This window comes from Ambystoma mexicanum, chromosome 7q (assembly GCF_040938575.1).
Source record: "Ambystoma mexicanum isolate Mex_15411 chromosome 7q, UKY_AmexF1_1, whole genome shotgun sequence".
Classification (NCBI taxonomy): domain Eukaryota; kingdom Metazoa; phylum Chordata; class Amphibia; order Caudata; family Ambystomatidae; genus Ambystoma; species Ambystoma mexicanum.
In genome coordinates, this window is record NC_090941.1 from 157329288 (window position 1) to 157355452 (window position 26165).

Genomic DNA, 26165 nt, shown 5'->3' on the forward strand with positions numbered 1-26165 from the left:
GAAGGGCATACAGAAACAAAAAAGGTTGGTCTATGCGCTTATGCATGAGTATATCGGGCAGAACCAAGCTAGGGAGCGGAGACAGTGGGGAAGACAAGATAGACAATCCTGCTAGGCCTAGTACATTCAAGGTCATGCAAGTGCGCAGATAGGCAGTGCGAGGGAGGATGAGGGGGACACGTGCGCCCAGTCCAGCAGGGGGCCTGGGTTAAGTGCAGAGTGGGTTCCACTCTCATGGAGCGTGTTCTGAGTGCAGTAGTGCAAAGCAGAGTGCAGGGGCCCAGAGGCAAGTGCAGGACTGGCGGGGGAGCCAGGTTGGGGAAGAGAAAATGGAAGGAAGCAGGAGAGAAGAGAAAGGAGGTTAGCAGGGGAGAGGGAGAGAGTAAGAAAAAGAGAAGAGGAAGGTCTTGAGGAGTTTACAGAACTTAAGGAGGTCCAGCTCAAGACAGAGCGAGGCAGGGAGGCTGTTCCAGAGGAAGGCACCTGCAGAGGATATGTATCTACCCCCAAATCTCGGTTTGGAAAAACAGCTCACCCGCGGAGAGTTGACGGAGGCCAAGTGGAGGGCTCTATAAGGAGAGTATTTATGAAGAGAGCGTTTTAGATAGTACGTGCCCCGGCCAGAAAGCTTTGTGGACTATGTAGGGGGACTTAAACTTCATCCTTGCATCCACGGGGAGCCAGTGGAGGGATTTCAGCACCAGAGAGATGCTGCCCCTGGGCTTGAGGCCAATGGGAAGTCTTGCAGTTCTGCTCTGGATAAGTTGAAGGGGTTGGAGAGTAGCAGTAGGAAGATTACGAATGGGACTGTTGCAGTAGTCCAGTCTGGAGAGAACAAGGGCTCTGGAGATGGTGAGCCTCTGAGGGAAGGTGAGAAAAGGAGGTTGAAGCTGGTAGTGGGACATTTTTGGACATGTCAGAGATGTGGTAAGAGAAGGAGAGTAGAGTCGAAGATGACCCCCAGATTGTATTGCATCCGGTATTGATTTTTCCATGGTTGACTGGATGTCTTTGATGTGTGGTTTCCCCTGAATTGGACCCACTTGCGACCATGCTCATGCATTTTTTTCAGCGCAAAGGGCACAGTTCATTTCCTGCTTCTTTGTTCTCGGAACGGCATTAAGAGCGAGGTAGGAAAGTTAGTCGTGCGGAGTGAGCTACTGATTTTGTTAACAACTGTCTCTAGGTGCGGCTCCATTAGAGGCGCTCTCCATTAAAGCCATGTCATTTTAATTACGGGTTTGGCTAGGCTTCTGGATGCAAGCAAACCGTATCAGGGAGGTAAAGCCTAGTGTACGTTCTGAATATAATTTCCTGCCTTAGTACGGCTGGTCTCAGTGAGTCGGGTATTTTTGACCCCCTTTTAATTTAGTGTTGTAACTATAGTGTGTTTTGACAACATGGTATTGAGCCCAGTATGAGTGAAATTATGGCTAGCTGGACACCGCTCTGGTACATAGTTTGCCTCGAAATTGCATCCAATGCAAGCTGCACGGGTACGGTTTTCCTGAGTAAGGGCCACAGTCGATTTCATGCTTCTTTGTTCTCTAAACACCAGCAAGCCCAAGATGGACTTAGTTTGTTGGGCTAAAAGTGCCACTGGTTTTATCATCCATTATTGGTCAAGCTATCTTCATTAAAATAACGCTATGTTTTAAAGGGGTACTTCAGGGCATGTATTTGGGGTCTCGGTGGTGGAAGGTTTCGTTTGTGATGGGATGAAGTGGTGTAGGGATTAGGAGCCGCCATGCTCAGCCCGAAGTAGCAAGCTGCATGTTAACAAGGCCGTAGAGGTAATTTCCTAACAGCCCAAAGGGGTGGGTACTTGTCTGGGGAGGACGGGTGTACAAAGAACTGATAGGATATTAAGCTGCAGGTTGGTAATGCCAGGGCAGAGGATTTAGTAGCAGCACTGGAAGAGTACCTGTTGAAAGGTTGTACAAAGAGCGAATAGGTGGTGTTGGCACACAACGCCGGAAAACAATCACTCCTCCAAATCCTTATAAGCTTTAGGGTGTGAGAAATGCAACAAGTAGGGCATGGCAGAAAGATGGTTTTTGGGCGTTGGGGAGTGCAGCCTGACAGCCCCTCTGCGCTAAGGCAAACTCTATGTAAGGTGTAACAACCAAGGTACACAGTGCTGGCTTTACCAGCCGGGGCGGAGGTGCCTTAAATCATCTCTTCTTTAATGAGTGATAAATCAAAAATTAATAATCGATAACTCGTCCCTCTTTCTGAGGACAGGGGTTTCATGTAACACATTGCACATATAGGGATTGCCCAGGCTCTCGAATGTGGGCAGGCAGTAGTCATATATAATGGAGCCGGTTGGGCAGCTTGCAGTTTCGGGCTTCAATTGACAAAGCGGGAAGTGTTTTTTCGGGACCATATTGGGGTAAGGTTACATTTTATTGGCAGCAGTGGAGGTTGGGATGGTAACATTGCATGGCAGTTTGGAGTTGGCAACCTTGTAGGTGGAAAGAGGGACTGCTCCCGGGATGCTGGACACAAGGAAGATTCCTGCTCAATTACTGACTGTGGTTCTTTATTTTTTGTTGGTCAGATTACGCTCTCTGCCTACACAGACCCTGCCCACTCTCTTTACCCCAACCACCCTACTAGCTCTAATCGCACCCACCCAACCCATTCTCTCCCACTCACCCTTCCCCACTCATCCACCTTCCTCGCTCACTTTACCTGCCACCCTGCCCCCAATCCTGACACCCACCTGCCCTACCCCCACTTTCTGTTCACCTACCCTTCCCACTCTCTGTACACCCACCCTCCCCAATCACTAACTCCACCCACCTCCACTGTAGATACACCCACCCCACCCCCAGTCCATCTACTCCGCTCTCTTCCTCCACCCACCCTAACCCCACTCTCTAATCCTACCAACTCTCCCTCCCCACTCTCTCTACCCCCACTCTGCCCATTCTCTCTACCCCAACTCACTGCCCCACCCACCCGAAATCCACTCTCTCTACACCCACCCTACCACCATTTTCTACCCCCACCCATCCTACCAACTCTCTAGCCCCACTCACCCACCCCACCCACACTCACCCATCCTACCACCATTCTCTACCCCTACCCATCCTACCAACTCTCCCTCCCCCACTCTCTCTACTCCCACTCTCCCCACTCGCTCTACCCTACCCTGACTCTCTAACCCACCCTAACCCCACTCTCTCTACACCCACCCAACCACCATTCTCTACCAACACCCATCCAACCAACTCTCTACCCCCACCAACCTTCCCCACCCCCACTCATCCACCCTCCCCCCACTCTTTGTACACCCATCCATCCTACCCACTTTTCTACCCCACCCACCCCTGCTCTCTCTAGCCCCGCACCCGCCCTCCCCCTGCTCTCTCTAGCCCCCCACCCGCCCTCCCCCTGCTCTCTCTAGCGCCAACCTGCCGTCCCCCTGCTCGCTCTCTCTCTAGCCCCCCCTTCCCCACTCTCACCCTCCCTATTTCCACTCTGCCCCACTCTTTCTACCCCATCCACCCAACCCCCACATTCTCTATCCTCACCGTTCCACCACACACCCACCCTACTGCCACTCTACCACCACCTACAAACCCTACCCCACTACATGTACCCCCACCCACCCACCCAACCTGCTTTAAATACCCATCTCCCTCTATCCCTTACCCCATCCACCCAGCCTACCTACTCTTTTCCTCCATTCGCCCAGTTTACCAATTCTCTCTACCCACCCTCGCCCTTTCTCGCTCATATTTCCTCTTGCTCATCAATGGCACCCTCTATCAATGGCTTCCTCCATTGCTCTTTTCCCCTTCTCATTCTATTGCACACCTGCACCCCTTATCACATCCTGCGTTGAAACTTTGCACTCTCCTGCTTGCACCCTGTTGCCTATAAATGCAAAATGCAGACAGCAGTAAATGCCAAAACGATTGGCATTGCCAATGCTTGTTTTCCCTGGCTGCTGATGGTAGTAGTAGTGATGCAGGGGGGCTTTTTTTGGCGATTAGGGCCCCCCTACACTCCCATGAACGTTAAATAATAAAGATGGCACTTTGTTTCAGGCAAAAGCTGTATGCCGCGCACCAAAAATAGAGCAGAAATGAGACTGCTTAAGGTTTGCCATAGTGCAAAACGTTTGACTGACCATAGGAAGCCCTTTTTATGCCCTGATATTTCTTGCAGGAACTGGGTGCTTAGCATAGTGTTACATGATATCCCCTTACACTATTCGAGCTGGGAATAGTTGCCATTATGTGTGGGCATGATTAATGAACCACAGATTGGCCACCACATTTTCAGTGTTTTTAACTAGTCGGTGTAAAAAAGGCACGCTAACCTCGCAGTCTGTTTTTTGCCCCATTGTTAATTGATGTTCTTTCATTACTGACTAAAGCTGCGATAATATATTCAGTTGCCGCAGGCCAGGAAAAAGGCACTCAATATAATAAATAAAAATGAAATCAAGCCGTATTAAAGTTTTGGGGGATTATAATTGAATGCACTTTCAGAGACATTTTAGCACTGGATTAATGATTGTAGGCTTTTCTTAATTAAGAACTTTGCTTTACATCCCACCACGCAGTGAAGGAGGTGTGTTTTAATCACTGCAGAAAATGATGTGCAAAGACTGGCAGATGTTGCACTTCATTGCTGGATAAAAAGGCCTTATTATTTGATTGTGTTCATTTAGTTATGAATGCACACGCCAAGGAGAGCAGTGGTGATAATTTGGAGTCAAATTATTAACAGCTGCTAGTAAAGGGCAGTTTCAAAACATTATTGTTGGCAGTATTTCAGTTGGTTATTCAGGGATCTTATATATAGTCGCAGATGGCTCAAGGAATACTCTGAGCCACAGAAACGGTTCAAAGGGTTTCATTTGGTGTTTCCAGGGCCCTAGCGCGGTCAGCACTGTACCACCCTCTCATCTAAAAAGCACAAATCCTCCCTATTCCAGGTGTCTCTACTCCCAAAGTTAGTATGCATTGAATACTAGCAGAAGTACCCGTTCTCTGAACGGGTTCTGCATAGAGACATGATAACTCATCAATTGTTAAAAATGTATGATCCTGTAGGTCGCTGTTACGCCTCACCCTGGTGTGGTGCAGTACATTGCAGTGCATTGCAGTGGATTGCTGTGCACATATCTCAGAAACCATGCATCCGATGGCCTTGAAACGTCTGACTTGTGTTCCTCATGTCGGAACCGGTTGAGAAACGCTTTTTTGTTTCCCTTCCCAATGAACATTGTTTACGGCTTTGTCGGATGGCACCATCTCGCAAAAAACCTCTGGAAAAGTAATTTCACCTGATGCATTAAAAATGTGGAAACTTCTGGAATGCTACCTGCCTTCACCGTCACCTCTCATACATTTTTTGTTTCCCGGCTGTGGTCTCTATTGCTGATTGGGATACAGGGTCTCTGTCTCTTTCTCTGTGGGCGTTGTTTTTCTTCTGACGTGTTCAGGAGTCTCTGTGTGGGGCACTGCTAGTTCTCTGCCTCCTGGGTGTTCCCCTTCCCAGTTTGTTGTTCATCTGACATGAACAGAAAACCTCTGCCAGCATTTGGGCTCATAGACATGGAGTGATGCAATTTGGTACTGTACATGAACAAACTGGCAAATGGGGAGGGGACAGGAATTGGGGCAAATTCCCACTGTTACATTGTTTCCTCAAAGGAGATCATTTCTGAGATCCGTATTCACTTCCACAGCCCTTTCGCTTGGGAAGTGCCGGTGTGTAGTGCTATTTGTCCTATTGGTTATTTTGAAATAAATAGAGGTACATAATGGACCATTCAGAACTAATTACCTCTTTGCCTAAAACTGATAAGAAATGTCTACAATAAGGGATTGTTATGGCCTAGGGTATTCATAAATATCTCATTGCTTTTGAAATCCTCCTCCCTGCCCTCCTTTCCATGCCATCTTTGCAATCTTCTACTCTGGGCACTTGCAGGCTTCTCATTGTCACAGAACCCTACAAGTGCTCTCTACAAACCTTCCTGACTGGGAAGAGCAGAAGAAAATACTCCCCTTGCCCATGAGTCCCTGGACTGAGTCCTCCAATGGCTGCAAAGCCCAAGAAGCAGCTCTAACCGTGTTTTATGCCTCCAGATGCTTTTTAAGCCCACTTGAACTTGCTCGATTCACTTCAAGCCACTAGAGGGCATGCAGTGCTGCCTTTTGCACTCCAAATACTTTGAACAGGTACACCCCGTTTCGGCGCCGCCGGTTCGGCGCGGGCCGATTTGGCGTGGCCAGTTCGGCGACGGGATGTTTTGGCGCTGGGATGTTTTGGCGCACCAGTACGTGCATATGCATGTGCAATTTCACAGCTTCCAATGGATAGCTATGAAGCGATTATATGCAACGCAGGCTCTCAGGTGTAGGATTATCAAAGGTCACAGTAGTATGACCCGGTCACAGCTGATCGCGTCAATCAAAGGGCAGATTATCAATTAATTAAAAATTGCGTTATTAGACGGGAGTGTACTTATCAAATGTCGCTCGGTGTTAATTGGATTATCCAATGGCAATCCGATTTTGGCAGATTATTTATTAGATCAGCTACAGGTGTGCGGACCCAGCGGGATCGTGAGGAGTCGGAAGGATCTCCTGATGTGAGAGAGCAGAGCTTGGCAGGTAGATGAGCCGCTGCGGAGCAGGACATTTCACCCAGCTTTAATCTCTTATGAACAATCAGACGCCCGAAATGAGTGTGGCCTAATCTTGGTTCCATTCCATCAGAGCCGAGGTTCGCTCATAAATATTGCCCAGCTAAGGCGCTGCTCATCACTTCAGACACACGCTCAGCGTCTCCCGCTTTCGAGAAAGCCTGTCCACATCTGCCTGTGCGTGAAGAGGGACACCAAGCACGGAGCAGGACATTTCTGTGCGGCCAGTTCGGCGTGGGCTGCCGCGCCGAACCGGCTCCTGCGCTGAACCGGCCATGCCAAATCGGCCCGCGCCGAACTGGCCACTCCGAAATGTCCTGCTCCGCTTTGAACTGCTTATTTGCTCCTCAATCCATCCAGGTACCAACTCGACCCAATGAAGCAACCACCCTGATGTGACCGTTTTTGCAGATTTTTCACTTTGGAAGTAGCTGAGTGGCTGTGTCTTGACTGCGGACTTGATCCATTGGAAGAATTACCTCAACCATGCTAGAATGCCAAATTGACCTGCTGGAAGCCATTGACTCTCCCATCTCAAACCCTGACTCCACACAGCAGAAACTGCTTCTCGCCATTGACTTGACTGCTAATTCAAGCCGTTTGAAGACCTTGACGTGACCCTTCTCAAACTCTGACTTGATCCACTGGGAGCCCATGTCTCAAACTGACTCAACACTGACTCGCCATTGGAAAAACATGACTCCACCATCCCGACAGCGGCTCGACTGCTGTAAAGCCACCGGAAGCCTGGCTCACTGCTAGCCCCAAAGACATGAAACCAAAGCGATTTGAAGAGGTCCTGTCCCCCTGTTAAAGGGCCTTATTGACTTTTAAACCCACCTTATTTTTCTTTTCAAAGACATTTTTGTATATTTGACGTTTTGCTACTGAGAACCCGTCTGCAAACCCAGAGTTCACCTTTATTTTGACATCTACTTTCTCTGTTTTTTTAAGAGATTATTTTTATGGAACCTTACTTGGACATTCTTTTATTTTGGTACCACAGTAGTATTGTTGTTTGTGTTGCATCTTTACCAGCTGTGAGAAACGTGAGGGTATTCTCACTTCTTACCCCCTGGAATCTCTTCTCACAGGGATTGGGAGTGGGGTACCCACAGGTGAGACATGGTATCCTCCTTTCCCAATTAATGACCAACCTAGCCCTCCCCCAACCTTTATGGGTTACTGTAAGACCTCTCCTCTCATTTCCCCACATTTGACATTTAAATGTACGGGGACGAGGAAGAGGCAACAGAGAGTAATAAACACTACACCTTCATTTTACCACTTTGGTAATGGGAGGAAGAAGATGCCTGCAGAGAGTCAGGCATGTCCCTTTAATTATGGTCAGGCAAACCAAAGTACGGACACACACCTGCAACCTGTTCACAGGTGTATAAAATGAGGGTCCGAGAACAGGAGAGCAGAGCAACAGGGAGGGCTGTGTGGGAGAGACCAGCAGAGGACCCTTTTTTTGTGTGGAGGCATCCCTGGTGGGACTGAAGCAGAAGCCAGGTCGCCGGCAGAGACCCCAGTGAACTTGTGGCGGCCAAGACAAGTGGACCGTATTGTAGCCACATGTGTGGGAGCCTCCAACACAGAGAGTGAGCAGCAGGAGCTGTGGGCGAATCCAGGAGAGAGAGGACACTGTCCGCGTCCGGAGATAAACCTCTGCACGTGCCGTCGTGCAGAGAAGAGTGCACATCAGGCGAGCAGGGCTTGCATCAGAAGGCCAGCCGGTCTCAAGAGTAGAGAGGAAGCTGTGAAGGCCGTTGGAGGGAGCCACAATCAGCCAGTGAGTGTCAGGGAGAACACTATGGCACTGGGGTTCTCCTAATAGAATGGGGATAAGTAACGGTCTGTGAAACCAAGTTCAACAAAATGCTTATTGAATACCGAACCAAACAGAAACTTGACACTATATATAACGAATCCACCATACATACCGTACTGTGTGAAAACGTACAATTTAGCATCTTAATAATAGAACTGAATGGAAACTTAAAATTAAGCCTATTGAATGCATTTTAAACGCATAACTGAACGAAAAGGTGAAATTAAACCGAACAGAAGTATACTGAGTACCGAACTGAATGAAACTTTGAAGTTTGATATATTGAAGGCTGAATGCACCAAAAACTTTATGGCCAAAGCAAATCTTGAAAAACAACCAACGTACCCATTTGAAAATAAACTACAGAAAAGGGCCTACGTGTGAAAGAGTGTCCCAGAAGGTGGCGGATGAATAAAACCCCACAAAGGTGCACTTTTATGAGTGAATGCAATGGGCAAGTCCATAGAGGTGTGTGGCACGTGATGGCAGAATCAAGAGGTTGATAAGAGAATGCAAAGAAGTGTACACTGGCACATAAAGCCAAGATGCCAACAAAGTGGAATTAAGTGAAAGTGACTTCGTACACAGGGGCAGGAGCTGAAGAACCTGTCTGACCTGAGAATTTAGGGATCCTGGTTGTGCAACCTGTGATGTGTGGACCGTGAAGTCTGATAACTGCGCCTAGACCAAAGAGCCCTGAATGAGGTGAAATCAAAAACCTTGTAAAACAAACCAAGGAGAAGCATTGTGAGTGAGCTGGTGAGGCAAAACAGCAGGAGGGTCAGGTTGACCTCAAGTTAAGTTACACTTTTGAAAAGACTGAAATAAACTTGGTGGAGTTAAAGTCTTGGGGAAGAGAAACCTGAGAATTGAGGAACTGCACTGTGTTGTCTTGAGGATGGAGCCTCAAGGCCACTTTGCTTTTTGACTGTGTTGCTTAGAACTTGGGGAAGGGAACCCCCAAGGATTGTTTGGAACTGTGTTAACTTGAACGTGGGAAAGGTAATCTTAAGACTTTTTGTGGATCTTTCTTGTACTTGGGGAAGGGGAGCTGAAAGAACGCTGAGAGCTGGAAGAAGCTCAGAACTTTGTTGAACACTGTTTATTTTGTTAGTAACATTCCCATACATTGGTTAGTTTTAGTTGTGAGGGAAAGAATCGTTTTTTGGACACAGGCAGACTTTTAAGTTGAACTCTTTGACTCAGACTTTTCTTAGTTTTGTTCAGGTAGGGACATCTCACCTTAGTATAGGGCAAGTTAGGCCTTCTACCATCCTGACATTTAAGTTAATAAATATCTTTTGTTTGAACTTTAAGTCTGTTGTCTGTACCTTAGTGCATGATGCCTTCACACAGCTCACTCCCTTACAGAAGATTATAGGCTGCCCACGGCCAACGTGCCCGTTTCATCTTCTGATTGGGATCGCAGCTGATTTTAGTAGTAGTGTGCAGCTGAGTGCTTTAGCCACTCCTGATCCCCGTACTCCTGCTGCACAGAAGTCCTTTTGTCACTGAAGTGTCAAAAGGCAGTTCTTGAGATGGCAGAGATTGGTAGTTCAGTGACCTGGTCATTTCATTGGCAGTTCAGTGCATCTCATTCCGTATATATCCTAAGGCATGGTGGAAATGCTGGAGCAGCAGCCAACTCTGCACTCCCCTTTTACTGGACAACTCCTGCTGCCTTCTCTGCGTGAACATGTTCCTCTGCGGTCCTCCCAGCACCGACCCTAAGCCCAACCTTGCACGGCCCAACTAATGGGAGCTTGATCAGAAGTGTTGCGGAGGAGACATAGCGATGGTTCACAATACTCTTCTCTGAGGCAAGTGAATTATGGTAGGTGTAGTCAAGGGATGGGGTTATCTCTACTGAAAGAGCCATAGCTTGAGGTAGAGTGCATTCAGGAACATGTCCTCTTGGGGCTTCTGCAGTCAGTGAGATGGACTGTATTCCAAGGCATGTGCGCATGTTATGCTTCCGCCCTGATTGAAGCACAATACAGCATGCGTAACGTTTTGAATGGGTTGCCAACACCCCACCTCCATCCCTACTTTGGGGAGTCTGGGTGCTTTCTTATGTTGGGTTATCACACGGCACCCTGGGCCATCTGATGCCCATGTAACTTGTGACATCCTTCCGGTGCGTTCGGTGGTATGATGTCCTCAAGGTCAGGAAGGCAGTCTTGGTAGTAAGGGAGGCAGCATGCCTTCCGGGATTAATATTCACGCCATAGGCGTGTCCAGGAAGTGGCCTGGGGTGGCACGTGCTACCCCTGGAATCTGATTGGCCACACCAGGTGTCACCCCATTATCCTAAACTATGATCATTATGTGTCTGTGTTATCATACTTCAAGCCACCCCTGCGTAGGTCAGTGTCCCACTTGGGCCACCCAAGTCAGAGTCTGGACACAACACTGGTCTGTGCGTTGTCCGAATGTACCCCGGTGCAGGTAGTTCTAGTGGGCCATGTACACTGAAAGAGGAGTACATTGCAGAAACTGCAGCACTCTGTGGGCTTCTGCACTGAGTGGCAAGTCCTTTCCGGGACATTCAATGTTGCGTGCAGGGAGTCATCTTGCTAAGGGAGACTCTGCATTTTGTGGCATGCAGTGGGAGTGCCCTGCATTGGGTGCGATTGCACATTTTTATGACATGGAGTCTAGGAGAGGCGTCTCTTTTCAGGTACCATGCATTCTGGGTCATGTACCCCTTTTGCACCGCGGGTCCTTTACTTTGTAATGCAGCGTGCATTCACAGGCATGTTATATGGCGAGGAAGAGGGCTTCTTGTGGCTGTTGGTTCTGCTGAGGCCCCTGCATGGATGGAGTCTTGAGGGGGCATTTTAATGCACGAGTCACACCGAATTTTGGGACATGTCTGTGGTTATGCACACTGAGAATGAAGATGCTCTTGGAGTTGCAGTGATGCAGAGCATCTGAGCGATGCAGAGTGCATTCGGGGTAATAGTCATGTGTGCGCATCAATATTGAAGCATAATGCAGCCTGGCACGTGTTCTGTGTCGGCATGTGCACTGAGTCATACAGAGCTCATGCTGTGCCATGTAGTTATGGTGTAGCATCAGCACTCGCAGTGCACTTTGGGACATGCATGGCTTTGTGTGTACAATGAGACAGAGGGCCTCGTGCGGCATGGCGTAATGCTGTGACAGTGCGCAATAACGTATTCTGGTATATTCCACAGTAGGCTTCTGCTCTGTGGCAAACTGAGAAAAGATGCAATCTGACTTGAGGTGGCATTGCCTGGCTACATGCTGGCACAATCATCAGTGCACTTGTTTTGAAGTGGTTGCAGATAAATCTGCCATAAACATATTAAGATTTTTCCATGCTAGCTTTTAAACTATGGTGGGCTTACTGGCACGTAACCCGCTGCTTGCTTCAGCATTGCAGCTTCCGGCCATGGCTGAATACCGCGGGAGAACCTGCTGGAAGTCGCATTGCATTAAAGTCATTGATTCGCTCTAACCCATTTACAGAGATAACTAATCTGGCTCTAGTCCCGACCTGAAGCGGGCGCTGACCTTCCGTGTCTTGGAAACGGGATCTGAATTGCCTGCGCTGATAACCTCACTCTGAATGTCTTCCAAGCAGGGCCCTAGGCTGCTTTTCGTTTCTCTGTAAACAACTTTTTCATACAGTCTACCCTGTGGGCGGCTTGCTACTCTAACTGTGCGGCATCATGGCTGCAATTCCCGCCTCCATGCGGATATTAAGAGGAAATGGCCTGCATTTATTTCCAGCACAGCAGAATGTGTTTTGTGGGTTTTGTGTCCCTTTGCCGACACCTGTTTTTTCGAAGTAATTTTGTTCAAAGAAAAAACTTCTAAAAACTCTTTTTTAAATTGAATTTTTTACATTTTGGGGGTTCCTTCCTCCAAGTCCCCCCCTTCCCAATACTATTAACCCACCCTACCCCAACACGCTCACTGCCCCTTTTAATCCGTTACCCCAATATATTTTGGTGAGTTTTTTCGAAGTATTTTTTTTCGTAGACAGTTGCTTAGTAAAAACGGGTGTGCAGGAAAGAACACAATACTACTTTTTGCACATTGCATGGCCGTATGCACACGTGAGCATTTTTGTGCATTTGTTGGTTGCCCACACCCTTTGATTTTCTCATGGGAGGTATCGATCCCCACTGACAGGAGTACATCTTCCATTGCTCACAGCTACTTGGGGAAGTCATCAACCTGCACAATAGGAAGTGATGTCACAGGAAGAGAACATACCTAAAGTGAAATATGCAAATTGAATTGTACAGACCCAGTTCAAAATGGAACATGTACACGATCTGCATGCCTAGTATAATATGAGTAAGGACTTTTATTGGGAGTTTTCTCCATCTATGAAGTAAGAGGCATTGCTAGAGGGTAATTGGGTGGGGGTATTGCCCTGGGGCTACAACTAAAAGGCTAGCGAGTCCCGACAGTCCCGGCATTAGCTTTTCCAGACCTGGGCCTATTTTAGGACTGATTTTATTCTTTGGGAAGTATGTAGCTACTGTATGGCCTTTATTCTGTCATCCCGGCATGGACTACAGATGTCTTTTGGTGGGTCAATTGTGTATTTTTTGGTTCACTCACCTTTTGAGTTTCTCATAAAGAAGGTCTTTAGTCCTTTGGAACCGGGTATGTTAATTGGAGTTAATGTCTGCATTGACCCATGCAAAATAGTCCCGATCTTAACCACATAACCTACAAGTACTTAATTGGGAGCTCCTTCCTTCCCCTTTTGAAAAGTGATAGCGTCATGGTATTTCAGGTGGTGTAGTGGGCTTCGGGTTTGAATGTCAAAGGGCTACAACATTTCACTCAAAAGGTTCTGGTTTTAAGGGGGAAAAGCTGCAACCGACATTGAGCCATGATTTCAATGGTCCCAATGCCCTACATTTGTCACTGATCAACTTTCCGATGCTTGCATGGTTGTCTAAAAATTGTAGTCCTGGTCAAAATTTTTTAAATGTATTGTCCAGGCAGCACAATAAAAATAATTTCTTGGGCAACTTGCAACAGTGTCAATTCATTAGTGCCCGCAGCTGCTTAGTTGCACTCTTGAGCTGTGCTGGGATTTTTTTAATCCGCAACTGTGCAAAAGACCAGTTGTCCTTGCACTGTTGTATGGTACCTTGGAAGTGCCATGCAGGACAGTGCAATGCCAACGAGGACTCGTTTGTGTGCTAGGGGCATGGAGGAACGTTCAGGGGGTTCCTCAATGTGTTGGTGGAGAAATGGCCACGCTGCAAATGGCTCTTTGGTTTTCTGGGTAGGAGGTGGATCAATCCTCAGAGGGCTCTGATTGCTGGGGTGAGTGGAACATACCTCATGGGTTCCTTTGTGCGTTAGAGGGTAACAGGCCTCGGGTGTTGTCCACTGACATGTGCTTTCTTTTCTTATTAATTTGCCTAGTCTAGACTAGTAATACATTTTATTTTGTATTGGTTATTGATCACAGACTTCTGGAAAATGGCTACAGTGTTTTTTGCACAGACGCTAGTTTCAAGTTTTATTTATGTTCTCATTTCAATCGGTTTATGAGCATGTATATAACCTCTGTTACCCTAACATCGATCAACCAGTTTGATATTCCCACGCTGGTTAAAACAAACTAGGATCTGACACCTGCTAATGAGTTAGATGTATAAAAAAAACTCTTTAGGCCAGGCCAGTGAGAGTTTTAGCATCAGTCTACAGAAGGGCCAGAAGTACATCATGGTGGAGGCGGTGGAGGATTCTCCACTTTGGAGAATCCAGGGATACTATATAGGTTGCGGGAGAGTTGTACATTATTGCCTCCAAGAACTCCTTTTGTCTATCCTCACTACTGCATTGACTTTCTTTTCCACCTTTGTGATGTATTTAAAGTTATTCTTATTTTCTTGTCAAGGGAGCAGGCAGGGACATCAATTAACCAAAATGCCAGGGGTAGACGAAATGAGATCTACCAGTTGACATCTCAGGAAGTTTGTCACATGACCTCTAGTCCAGCTGGCATCACAGGAGGTGAAGTAATTTGACCTTTGCCCCTGAACAGAAAAGTTAAAAAAAAAGCGACACTTATGATCAATAAAACAATATTAAAGTGGACAAAAGGTAATTTTCGTTTTTTTAAACCATACGCTAAGGTTCTGTCAAAATGTGTAACGGGTGCAGTCATAATATGCCAGGAGTACACAGCAGAACCATCACAGGACAGAAGCACAATACAGTCGCTTACACGGACAAGGCTTGGTGCTTTAAGAAACTAGTGCTCCTCCCAAAGTTGGGGTGAGAGTTGTTGAATATTGCTTTTAAAAGCCTCTTTTGTTTCCATTCTGCTTCATATGTTGTTTTCCCATTGTTGTGTTAATGTACAGTGTTTTTGGTGTTATTGTTAATTATGTTGCTTGATAAATTGATGTTTTTGTTAGAACTTGCCATTTATTTGTCTATTTGTGTAACTGTTAGTGTTGTTAAACAATATATGAACAAGGGTCACAACACATAACAATTAGCTCCTCCATAATGTAGAAAGTGCCTTTTACTTTGCCCTGTGTGTCTTAAAAAGAAGTGGGTGAAATTCACTCAGCAGAGAAATTGGAGAATTCTGAAAAGATTCTGCCTGATTAATCAATTTCAGCGAAATTGTATACCTCCAGGTTTTTTCCTGCCCAACATAACCTTCTTTGGGTTGCTTTACCAAAATGGTGTCAATAATGGGGTAGCAAAACATTTCAACCCCCTAATTGGTGGACATTTATGGCAACAACAAAAAAAACAAATTCAGGTGCAAAAGGGACTCGCAGAAAAGTGGCAAATCTGAAGAAATCCGGTCTGCAGAAATTAGAGACAGTTTTTTTTTAAAAAGGCAAGGGTAGCGACTGAATTATATAGACTGCCTTTGGAAGCAGTACCATTTTGATTGCACTCATTTTTCCCCATGTATTGAAATTATTGCAGTTGGTTACGGAAAAAGATCTTCAGAAGGAAAGGAGAGGAGGTAGTCTTGGAGGGAATGTCAAGATGTTTGATCTTAAGAAATTGGGTAGGATGGAGTTAGTAAACTGGTGGTTAGGGTTTGGACTGAATCCAACCCATGAATAGAATCCAGAGTCTAAGTGATGACCTATGAGGCAATCCTAGAAGATGAGTGCTTACTGCATCAAGCAGTGGGAGAAGATGGAGGTCCCCATGGGACTACCAGTTTTTGTATCTGAAACCCAAACTCCATCAGGAAACCTACGTTTTCTGGGTCGCGGTCCCCAGAAGCAGAGTCCAGGAGGACCAATGCAAGCCTTGGTTAACACCTACACAAGCCATGAAAGAAGTATACATTCCCAGTAACTGTGAGAAACTCTTTAAATTACCTGGGAGGGGCTTTGAACCATGGAGGAGCTTTTTGTTTTGACTCCTATCACTGTGGTTTTCAATTACCCAGCCATTTCTTTCTCTCTCCTGTCACCCAACCTTGCTCTATGAACGACTAACACTGGACCCTCAACCCTTCCGCTTTGGAATAAGGTCATAATAACGCCAGACCTGGCCGACTCTCTCCTCTCCTCCCTCCCCTACTAGTCAAAGGAACACCGTCTATTGACCACTTCGACTCCTGGCTCACCAACATTCTCCTACCTTTCACCCCATCTCGGGAGGCGATGTCTCGGGAGGATATCTCAGGGGCAACGCGCTTGCCTTGGAAGCAAGACGACACGGAGCAAAAGAGGTTCGATCCCCGGGTCCGCGCCTAGAAACTTCTGGGTATTAAAAGCGTTATAAAGAACCAATTACAATTTACAATTACAATCAAGATTTACTCCCTCCAGGCAAGGCCCACTGCCCAGATGGTTCACCCACCTCCTCAAATCTATCAAGACATGCAACCACTCCCTTGAACATAAATGGCAGGGAAGACCCTACCTCCCAAAATAAAACTGCCTGCATTCATCAATATATCTACAAACCGAAATCTGTAAAGCCGAAAAATCCTTTTACATGAACAGAATCTCTAATGCCCATAACAATAGCAAGGAGCTTCACAAGATTATCACAGAATTCATGCCCCTCTGCACTTCTCCGCCAAACACATCCCTTAATCTCTTTGCGATGCCCTCTCCGACCATTTCTACAACACAGCGCTAGAAAGAAGTCGCACCATCGCAAAGAAACTAACAGCACTCCCACTCTACCCACTCGCTCAAACAGACCCGCAACCCCGTACCTGCTCTTCTTTCTCTCCCATATCTGGGTCTGAATTCCAAAAACTACTGACCGACAGCCATCCTCAAGATCCCCAAATTACCCTCGTCTCCCCTCCCTCCTGAAAGAAACCTTCACCGTAACCTGCGCATCCAACATTGCAAGATCCATCTTTAACTCTTCTCTCACCTCAGGCATCTTCCCTGCAGCCTTTAAAACATCTCATGCCAAACCCCTCCTGGAAAAACTCTGTCCACCCGGCAAATTACATACCAATTCCCACCACCCATTTCTTAGCCAAACTCATCGACTGCACTGCCTACTCCCAGCTCAGTACATTCACAAAAGATAACCACATTCCCGAACCGACCCAGTCCGGCTTCAGACCCTTTATGGAACTGAATCATCCCTAATCTCCATATGAGATGAGCTCAAAAACACAACAGACCAGGGATGTGCTGCACTCGTGCTCCTCCGCCCTCTTAGCAGCCTTTGACACCATCAAACACTGCATCCTCATTGACAGACTTCACTCCCTTGACATGAGAGAGACCACCACCAAGATGCATTTCCTCATTCCTTGCCAACAGACACCAAATCCCCCTCCTCTCCCCTTTCACTTCGCCAACCTGCCCTGTCAGTAACAGAGTTCCCCAAGGCGCCTGCCTATCCCCTCTTCTCTTCAACCTCTAGATGTGCCCTCTCCCCACACTTCTCCGCTCTCACAACCTCACCGTTACAACTATGCCGACGAGACACAAATCGCCTTTAAAATCCCCAAGTTAGTCTCCACCCCTCAATCTGACCTTGCATCCTGCCTCACCGACATTGACCGTTGGATGACGGTCAACCACTTCCTGCTCAATCCCAGAAAAACAGAGATCACGATCTGTGGAAAGACAGCCCTCTTCCCACAACCAACCCCATGGCCTCCCTCACTAATTCCCCCCCCCCCCGCTTCATCCACCACAGTTAAAAACCTGAGCTGCACTATGGGCATCGACCTCACTTTATCACACCACATTAACACTGTGACAAAATCAGGCTACCTATTTATTTATTTGTATACTGGGTGTAACACTTACACACTAAGAACAAACATAAAGAAACAAGACAAGTGGGCCCCGGAGGGAAGGGCCAAAACAAATACATTTTGTGGAGATGATTTCAAGCCGGGGTCAATCCAAATTAATTGAAGAGACAAGTTTTTAAAGATTTCCGAAAAGATTTCGAGGCAGTGAATTCCAGAGCTTGCCCACTCTCTATCTAGCCAGGCCTTTTGATTATTTGAGGCTGGGGCAGAGCACATGCTGTTGGTTCGAAGAGCATAGTGCTCTTTTTGGGATATAACAGAGGGTCCAATGTTTTAGGTAAGATGGCACCTCTCCAAAGATGCACCAGTGGATCAAGGTACAAGCTTTGAAATGTATGCGCTCCTGTATCGGGAGCCAATTGAGGTCCCGCTGGTGGTTGGAGACATTGACCCTTCTTGTAATCTTTTTAACCATGCGCACAGCATTATTTTGAAGTACTTGGTATTTCTTTAGGTTAGAGGATGAGGCTCCAATCAGTAGCAAGTTGCAGTAGTCAAGCCTTGACAGATTGGTTGCTCAGGTAACCGTTGCACAATTATTTTCCGTGATGAAAGGACGGATATTTCTAAGAAGCCGAAGAGAATAGCAACAGTTTTGACTCACCTGATTGACATAAGCATCCACCTGGAGGAATCTATCAAACTGAAAGCCCAGGGGTTTAACCTTGTTTTGCACTTCTATGGCACTATTCCCAATTTGAATTTTTTTGTAATCCACACTTAGTTTAGCTAGGGCCTGCTGGGAACCGAAGACCAGGAGTTCAGTTTTGCTGCCATTTAAACATAGCCAGTTGTTTGACATCCATGCCTCGATTTGGTCGTAGACCCTGGCTAAGGTGGCAGAGTCGTAAGTGTGGTTGCTGCTAAATTCCAGGACTAATTGGTTGTCGTCAGCGTAATTTGTGAACAATACACCCAGGTCACCAAGGAGTGAGCAGAGTGGCCGGATATATAGGTTGAACAAAACCGGTGAAAGGCATGCTCCCTGCAGAACCCCACACAGAGAGGGTAGTGATGGAGAGGATGCAGAGCCCCACTGGTTCCTTGACTCTTTATTAGTTAGAAAAGAGTGGAACAAGTAACTGGCCTCTTTAGAGTAGTGTCTAAGATGACGTAAGGAATGCGAGAGGCGATCATGGTCCACTAAATCAAAAGCTGCTGACAGGTCCAACAAGACTAACAGCCCAGCTTTTCCTTCGTCCATGATCTTCAACATATGGGACTGCAAATCGACCAGAGCTGTCTCTGTACTGTCAGAGGGTCGAAAACCTGATTGCCTGCAGTCCAGGATACCATTTGATTCCACGTATCTTTGAAATTGGGAGGTGCCCAATTTATCTAGAATTTTGAGGAGGAAATTGCAGTTTGTAATGGGTCTAAGATTGCCTGGGTTGTTTGGATCTAGCCTGGGTTTCTTGAGGAGAGGAGTAACAGTAACAGCCTTAATTGAATCCAGAACCAAGCAGTCTTTGAAAGATGCATTAACAAATCTGGTCAGGAAGGGGGCAAACAATTCACTATGCTCAAGGATTCATTCAGGCAGGAGAATGTTTTCTGAACACGATGTTGGATGCAAAGACAAAAGCATTTTATGCATGTCCGTTATGGAGACTGGTGATAATGAAAACGCTGGATGTTCAGAAAACCCAGCATCAAATGTCTGGAGATTATTGGGTATTTCAGTGGACCCCAAACATTTGTTAATATTGTCCCTTTCATTGAATATTTTGGCCTCAAAAGAAGCCTGGACAAGTGAACAGTCCTGATTAGTAGGCAGGCAGGTAGTTTGGAGGGCATTTGGTTTCTCTAAGGATTTAATCATCTTAAAAAGTTCTCCCGTGCAATTAGAGGATTGGCTGATTAGGGAATTGAACAAATTCTTTTTGGTGTCAGCAATTTAAAGTTTGTATTGTTTTATCAGCCTCCTTCCAGGTGGTTCTATTTTCCTCTATTCAGTACTTAAGCCAACGAGATTCAAGTTTGCACTTGTGCTTTTTCAGGTAAGTGAGCTAGGGCGTAAACTATTTATGGTGCCCTATGTTATCTTGAAGAAACTTAGGTTTTACTGGGGCAATTTTATCCAGCATTTTTGAAAAGTTGTTGGAGAAAGAGGACGCAAAGCAGTCCGCTGAATCCATGTTTGATGTGCTGGCCATAATTGAGGTTAGACCATATTTGATATCTTGAGTGAGCACTTTCTTAAAGTTACAACTGGTAATTGATTTAGCAGAGTTGTTAAATTTCAAAGGTGAAGCCATAGGCTGAATTTGAAAGTCTATGAGAAAGTGGTCCGACCATATACATGGGCTGGTCTGATTGATATCTACTTTGAGATTTATAGAGACCACCTGATCTAGAATATTGTTTTACTAGTAGTAGGTTTGTTATTGCAACTATGGTAGTTGATGTTATTTAAAGCACTTTCTAAGACTTCTTCGTCCAGCTTATTGTTACGCCAGCAGTTTAGGTCCCCCAACAACACCGTCACAGAGTTTGGGCTGGATCGGCCACCTAGAAGCAGCGTGATTTCCTTGTTACAATCTGGCATGAGAGATGGTGGCCTATAGATCAGAACAAAGTTGATACAACTGTGGAAGGATGGCGTCATTTTAACCTATACCTCTTCATACTCAGACAAATCTTCCCTTAACTCTCCTACCTCCACAGAGTGACTGCAATCATGTCCATTGTGCTCTCCCGACTAGACTATGCCAACACTCTCTACCTGGGTGCCCCTCCCCACCAACTCAGAAAAATCCAAATAGTCCAGAACTCTGCTGTAAGACTCCTCCTCGCCCTCAGCCCTAGAGAGCACATCGCTCCCACCCTCTATATTCTCCACTGACTCGCAGTCGGACGATGGGTCACTTTCAAAGCAATGTGCATCACTCATTGAGCCCTTCACAAGACAGGCCCAAAATACCCTCAACAGAAAATCACTCAATACCACCCCAACAGAAACGTGGGCTCAGGTACAGCCCTATTAATGGTGATGCCCTCTTTCAAATTAACCAGAGTCGGAGGTACCACCTTCTCTGTCCAAGCCCCCTCTATCCAGACTTTTATGCCCCTTAACATCCATTTTATAGAAGACCACCTGCCCTTCTGAAAAGACCCTGAAGAGATGGCTATTCCCCTCTGCACCCTAACTAACCCATCCTCCTTATGAGCCAGCTATCCAACCGAGGATGACCATAAAATCAGCATATCGCACCTCGTACTTATGGAAGACAGCCAACGCAAGGCTAGTCCATGTATTGCACTTAGATTAAGTTGTAGGGCAACCAAGGTAACGTGTTTGGATGAAACGTGAGGATAACCAACGTACTGCAACTAGAAGAGCTTTGAGGATAGCCAATATACTGCATTTTGACTCGTTTGTGTAAAGGTAACCAATGCACTGCACTTAGCCATTGTACCGTGCTCAAATGTATTGCTTTTAGATAAATTTGTGGGTAGCCAATGTATTGCATTCAGATGAACATTAGGCTACCCAATGTATCGCATTATAATGATATTTGAGGGTGGCCAATGTGTTGCCTTTAGATATCATTGAGAGTAGCGTATGTATTGCATTCAGCTGCTTTTGCATAACAAAGAAACCAGCCAGGACACACAGGTATGTATCACACTCCACGCTCATGAAAACTAGCCGAAGGCCCTCCCATCCTACCGCAGCCGTCTGCTAACATGCACCACTCTAAGGCACAATGCTGAACACCACTGCCATAACAATGCAGCTATTCCCTGCGATAAACTTCGGTCTAGCTGCACACATAATGTCGCCCTACTCTCACACGCTCTGCAGACTACCTCTCAGCATCCTTCCACTAGCTGCACTACTCCAAGGCGATTTGCACAATACCTCTGCCAAATGAATGCAGCTATCCTCCACGACACAATTCGGTGTAGCTGCACACATATAATGTCTCTCCTACTCTCGCATCCTCTCCAGACTACCTCTCAGCACCCATCCACATTCCAGGCCGACATGGGTGTGTAGCAGGGACATTGCCACTCCTACCTAATTTCTTATTGGCTAAACTGCACAAACGCATTCTATACCTCTGACAAATTCCCCATACCTGGACTCCAGCCCCCGAAGGGCATTCAATCTACAGCGCATTGGGACCATATCAATGTTGAAAGGCACTATACAAATGACAGATGATGATACCCATTTCTGTGATGGGAACAAACAAGATAGATTTGAGTTTTGTGTAGTCTTAATTCCTCGGCCTGAAAGCCACCCAGTAATATGACATGCCATGCAGTGAGAGGATTTTGCTCATGGTGGTTAGTGTATCAACTGTGTTGTTTAACTTCTTTTCTGGTGCAGACTCTGAAGTATCTTTGAGCTTATAAAATGTCCTCTAATTTTCTGCCACTGAAGCATGACCTGGCGCTTTTTTGATAACTTGTGTAACCCATTAGTTGTTCTCTTACTTGGTGGCCATAGTAGGTTCGGAGATAATATAATATTTTCACAGCATATTTTCAAATGTATTGTACCTGTATCAGATGCACACATTTAAGTATTGTGTTCACTTCAAACAAATACATTATGAAGGTTACATTTCCCTGTGTGTTTGGCTTTTCAGTTTCTGTATTTAGTTTGTTCTGCTTATAATGACATTAAAAGTTAACAAATCTAAATAAATGTTTGGTTCACCAGAAGAATGTTTTGGTTCTACTTCCTGAAAAGTAGCCACAATTAAACAGATCCTCCACGGACTTGGGGCCACATTAACAGAGTTCCCTTAGTAACCCACCCAGCATCCTCCTTGTTTCCACTCTATATTATGTTCACGAGCCAACACATCTACAGTGTGTCATGGTCAGACCACTTAACCATTCCCCCAATCACACACATACACGCACGATCCTTAACTTCCCATTCATCCAACCACAGAACAGTCCCTACCCCACCCTCCAGAATCTCCCATGCTCAAAGATCAGAAGCCATTAGCAAGCACTAAAAAAGGTCCCCACTGCAGGTTCCCCGTAGCAGCACAAACCCAACAAGCTATCCTGCCCAAGTTCTCCCAGAAGTGTATTAGCAAGCAGAGAATGGGTGCGTCCAATCTGCATGCCTCAAAACCTCATGTTTCATATCGTGTCTCTGTTCTCACTCACTTTAGTGGATAGTGTGCCTGGGGCGTGGATTCTGCTATCCTTCAGACCCAGCTCCCATTCATGTGTAGGCCCCCCGGGGATCAAACCATTACTGCGCCGATTTTATTGCGCCTGTCGAAAATGTCGACTTTTTATTTTTGACCCTCTTTTCACTGCATTCCTGTGTGGGGGGATGGGTACAGTAAATCATGGACGCTGGGAGGAGTAGGGAAGGGCTGCGTGGGGGTCACCCCTTAATATGCAGTGAAAAGGGAGTTGAAAATAAAAGGTCATCATTTTTAGCAGGTGCAGTAATCGCATGGATCCGGCCTGCTGGCTCTGAGCTTGGTCATTCTGTCCCACTCGGACCTAGCTTAAAACCGGCATGCCCACAGCAAGGTCATCAAGATAGAATAGACCCAGCCCCCAGCGCCGATTGACACAAAGACGCATCTTAGACCAGACTCAGGTCTTGCCGGCCTCATCCAGGCACACATCCCGACACAGATCAGCACTTTAGTCTCTCCATCCCTAAAATGGATGCGTTTAAACAAAAAACTAAAACATCCCTCAAATGATCGAGCATTATAAGATCTTAGATTTTTTCGGACTTTGTTTCATATTGATAGTTTTCTTGCAACTAGACAGGGCCAATGTTTGCATTTTCAAGCAATACATCTTTTTGTAACTTGTTTTTATATATGGCTCAATTCCCACTTCAATATCCATATGCTGTGAATTACAGGTGTTATTACCCAACTTGTATTCCATTCACTGGCTACATGAACACGATTAAATACCCAGCCAGGATTCAAATCTCAAACCTGTGACACAGGTTATTTTTCAAAAACATCTAATATACCCATGTTTAGAATTTAAATTGTGCCAGTTTGGTTGCTTGCACTGTGGTCTAAGCAATGACCTTAAATAAACATCATCTTTATTTATTTATGTAGTTATTTTGTTAAACGTTAAATGTGTGCACATTGCCACTTGGGTGCATTTTCTCTAAGGGAATACGGGAGGGGTAGTCATTTCTCTGGTCAATTAGCATTGGTAATTGTCTAATCCATCTGTGGTTATATCCAGTAGTGGCTGGGGAATTCTTTCTTTGGTGGGGGCGTAGATATTTCCTCCAAATGTATGCGAGTTGCTAAGCATAGTGAGGGGGGCAATCAAGCAATAAGGAGGATCAGTAATGTTACCCTCCCCAATCATTATCTAATCTAATCTAACAGTATAATAAAAGGCCAGATGTATGTTTGTCCTGTATGCTTGTCCCATGCAGTCCTCACCTGTTGTCACTGCTAGAGGGAGCTGTTGCCTTAGTATATATAATGGTCCTACTGTGTCAATGAAAACCTGCACTTTGGCCCTTGTACACAGGCTTTCACTCTAGTTTTTAAATAATAGATCACAATAGTGCATTTTACTACCCACGTTTTGTGAAATATTGAGTTGAAAGCCATACATTTTGTAATCGGTTTTGTAGGCTAGCCATGGAGAAAATCCAAAAGATGCAAAGCCACCAACAGTGCACATGAGCATTTTCCTGCACAATTTCATTAGGCCTTTGCACACAATACATGCCAATAGTGTGCCAGTGTCAAACGGCATGTGCATGCTAGCTCTGCCCAATAATGCCAACATTGTCCTTATGAGATAGGTTCATGCTGAATGTTCCAATATGTCAGAATTCCCACGTGGAGTACTCAAGCTGGCTTTGCCCATAATTCCAGTTCATGTAGGCTGTCAATATTATGATATTAATGGCATGTTAGGACGCTCATGTTGGCTTTGCAAACAATGCAACTGTAGGAAAATGTGCCCATGCCAGCTTTGACCACATATTCCAGTATTCGCACATAGGAACACACTTATGTTGGCTTTGCCAATACTACCACTGTAGAAACACATGTTCATGCTTACTATGTTAGTATATGCCAGGATTCCCATATATGCCAGAATTCCTGTGTAAGAACACTTTTTTGTTAAGTTGACTTTGCCAATAATGCCAGTCTTGAAACTGTACGTAAATATGTATATGGCTATGCCCATTTGTGCGAATATCCCTACGTAAGAACGCTCACATTGGCTTTACCTATAACGTCAGTAATAATACCATGCTACTGCTAGAAGTCATGTCAATGCTGGCAATGCCAAAATAGGTTACTATATCCCCATGCAAGAACTCATATTGGATTTGCTAAATATGCCGGCAATAACACCTTGCTAGTTTAGCCCATAATGCCGGTAATAACACCATGCCATTACCAGAAATCATGTCCGTGCAAATGTGTACTGCTTCACTTTACACCTTCCCAACCATGGTGTCACACTAGCAGACCGGTTTGCCTTACATCCCCCACCCCCTATCTTGTGGCAACACGCCAGCTCCTCTGTTCATATCACTGTATTAACACACATACCTGATCATCCATACACAGACATCACTCTAAAATGCACCGTGTTTATTTTATAAAAACAATGTATTTGATCATGTGGATTTGTCCATGTTTTGTCCCTCGCCTCTGCACCGCCTCTTGGGCCCGCCATTGCAGCAGGAAGCGGGGAAGAAAGTTGATTGACGCTTCCGTGAATCTCACCTCTAGCACAATGCTCAAAATGAGCGGAGGGGAGTTTTCAGATACACCCTCATGGCTGTTTTGGCCTATGGCTCCCTGTTGCCAGCTGCAGGGAAAGCGGCCTTGCAGGCCTTTACTGGAAGGCCTCTGCCCCTTGAGCCAGCAGGAAAGCATTCTGTTCTGCCAAAATGGAGCAATGTGCAGGAAAGATTTGGCAATGGCTGGGGAATAATGGGAGGGCTGTGCCCCAACGCCCATAACACGCCAGCCCCGTTTGGTGCATTGCATTGCTGAGAGGAGAGCATCTAGCAAAGTGGACTCCTCTTGCTGAGGACCACCCCCATCAGAGAGAGGGTGTACACTAGTATGACCAATTAATGGGTGAAGGTCGAGGCTTAGTTTCCCCAGAAAAAAAAACGGGCGGCTGTTCGAAACAGATTGTTAAAAGGGGCAACTATTAAGAGGGGAAAATGTGATTTTGCCAACTGAATTCTATTAATGATTTTTCTTCCTTTTTTTGTTGTTGCAGAAAATGCTCCCCAGTATAAATAGTATGGGACATTGTTGTGCCAACCATGTGTTCTTCCACATGATGCACATTCTGCACGCCACTGTCAATATTGCATAAAGAGCAAGACACACAGACACTTTACTCTGCTGCAGTCCCAGAAA

General features: G+C 45.9%; 1 protein-coding gene across 1 annotated transcript in view; it reads left to right on the forward strand.

The window, feature by feature from the left end:
* CFAP47 (cilia and flagella associated protein 47) overlaps nucleotides 1-26165 on the forward strand; it is a 3369192-nt gene that overhangs the window by 1750783 nt on the left and 1592244 nt on the right. The window lies entirely within an intron of this gene.